Raw genomic sequence first — 2,981 nt, forward strand, 5'->3', positions numbered from 1 at the left:
TGTACCTTGAGTTTTTGTTCACTTTATGGAACAATCCATTCACTATACTTGTTCTGTTGCTGATTATATAATTCAAAGCTGAAGTGCCTTACCCCCTCTGTCTTGAAAATTACACAATACAATGAATAACAGCCGTCTAGGAGTGAATTAAATTGGATCTTTGCTCCATTAAGTGGAGGCAGATGCCTACTGCGGGGTTTCATGTCGATTCATATCAACAAACAACACAGTGATAGTTAAAAGATCTTTCAAACAAAAATGATAAATTCCACATAATACAATAAATGCAGAAAAAAAAACCCTGCTGCATTTAACCATCTCCAAAAAAGGCTTACAGGAAATGGAGGGCAAGAGAAGAATGCTTTTGGAAGACCACAGTGAGTCATATTTGGTGAAAAGAAAAACATCCAGCCAATACCGCTTATGTTGAGGCAGAAAAATGTCAGTTTGGCACATCCCTTCCTCGGGCACATGCTGCAATTTGTATACACATTAAAAAACGTTTCAACATATGCACCTAAAAGGCACCAGAGAGACTCTTACACAGTGACCGACTGTCTTGAGTTGCTATTGTTGAACCGTGTGGATCCATTTAGCTTGTGGCAGAAATGGTCATAATACTTGTGGTCAGGACACGATGTCTTTATGAAAGCTCTGCCTGACAAGGCATGCTGTGTCTCTCCTCTGCTGTCTGGACACAAGATGCCTCTCATTGGCCCCCGCAGCTATAGGAGTGGTGAACTGTAGGCCTTTACAGCCTGCTGACAAGGACTAAATTTTTCCCACTCAACATGAAATGGGTGGATGAAAGAAGGTCAGACTTCGAGCCTCAGCATTCACTCATTCATGATTGTGTCGTCTTCACTTAAGCCAGGTCACGCCTCAAGTTACTCGGTTAGCAAGGTACTAGACGAATTATAGCTGAGACTGAATAGCCAATATGTCAACAGCTACTTTTCTTACTTACATCTAGTGGTATCTGGCCATGCAGATAATGTTGGTTGTAGGTACTAAGCATTTCATTTCTGCTACCACACCAGTAGGTGATCCTCAGAGAATATTGTGCTACATTGTAAATACAGTAGATGCTTAGAAGTCCACAACGGTGCACAGGTGCTGGCATTGTAGGTTGGTTTGGCAATGGTTGGTTTGCCACAGACCCAGTTCTGTCAGATTTTATGACTGTAAACTTGTTTCTTCTATGCTGGCTACACACGATCAGTGGTTTTCCTATGGGAAGAGCAGTGATGCCACCAGGGGAAGCACTACCCTTGGCAGTGCGCACTGCTCAAAATTGCCACTTAGCACTGCACTCCAAGTTTGAATGATTTAAACTTTTACCTCTGTTACCGCTGACCTTTTCAAAGCAGAACCAATAAAATAACAACCGTATCAGTAGGACGTAATGTAACAAAGACACAAGCACAGAGAGAAGGAAATTGAACTCTTCCCTCCACAAACTCAACCTTATGACCCAACATTACAAACACAGCACAATCTCACCAGGAACAGAAGTCCAATGGCGAAGTGCCAGCTGTCCAATGAGTCCGCTACCAGCTTTGTGAATGGGCACATGCTGTAGTTTACGAACTAGGCTTGCTAAATCCAATGCTGAAGTTAGCTGTTAGTGCATCTAGCTATGCCAGGCAATACACAGTGAAAGTTGATTACAAGGACCGTTATATAAACGCTATGTCGCTGACCAGAAAACGTTAACTTTGCAACAAGAAATCTCATCCCATGATGGGCAAAATCTGCATTAGATCATGCATTTAAAACACATTTGGAGTTTTATCGCTCTCATTAACAGTGTTTGGTGTTGCTTTTCCATTTACTTTGGCTATGTGAATGCTGCATGTGGTGGCTCAGTAAGGACAGACTGTGACATGAAGATTAGCTTAGATTTGTTTCAGCCGTGTAGACCTCAGCAGCTATTTCATAACCAAAACGAAGTGGAATAAACAGGAAGGTTTATGCCAACATAACCTATAACTAACTTAGTCTGTGCCACAAAGTCAATTTAAGTTTCTCCCCTTTTTAGCCTACTCTTTTAGAAGAAATGAGCATCACAGTTTTTGCAGACATCTGTTGCATGTCAGGACATGTTTGCTCTGCACACATACTCCTTTCAAGTCATGTCCTTTTAATATACAATAACACAGTCATATTCGGGGACTGTCCAACAAACCCAGCCTTTTTCTGCTGAGCAGTTCTACCGGTGCAGTTAAGCTCCTTTTATTAGTGGTGTGTCAACAGTAGCCGGTGAAGCGGAAAATGTTAGTTATTCACATTCTGCATACATGTTTGCAGCCAGTTTGAAGATAATAAGCCCTCTTCTCAAACTCAGAGGTCCTAATAAGATGCTGAGTGACTTGTGATGATATGCCAGAGCACAACTTGCAACTGCAACCACAGAAACGTTAATTTCAGTTGAGTGATTTTTGTCAACTGTGTTACCTTCAGCGTGTTTTAACGGTCTCCCATCTTTGTCCATATAAAGCAACATAATGTTCGTCGACCTGTTTGTGATTCTCTGGTGGTGTTGTGTGAATTGTAATACAGTGTATTGTAGAAAGAAAATGCCTGTTAAGCAATACAAGAGCCACAGTGAGTGACTGCATAGCAACTAATTGTCGAAGACTGACACAAGTAAACAAAACTAATGATTTACAAAGAATCCATCTAGTCAGCAAGGAAACACAATCTGCTATGAATAATCTTCTTGGCTGAGGTACCAGGTACAGCTCCGACTTTGTGAAGAACAGTTTTACAAAATTGCTAAATAAGAATATGAACACTCCTGTCTTGATTATTAGTACTTTGTCAGTTGGCTAATATTCATGTTGATATTGGGCTCTATAGTACTGGGATTTATTTGCTTGCTAGACTAACTCCTCTCAGCCTCAAATGAACTTTTGCTGGCTGCTGACAACAGAAATCACTAACAGGGCACTAGCTGTGGTTTGTAAGACAGAAAGAAA

The sequence above is a fragment of the Larimichthys crocea genome, chromosome XIII (genome assembly GCF_000972845.2).
Source record: "Larimichthys crocea isolate SSNF chromosome XIII, L_crocea_2.0, whole genome shotgun sequence".
Lineage (NCBI taxonomy): Eukaryota > Metazoa > Chordata > Actinopteri > Sciaenidae > Larimichthys > Larimichthys crocea.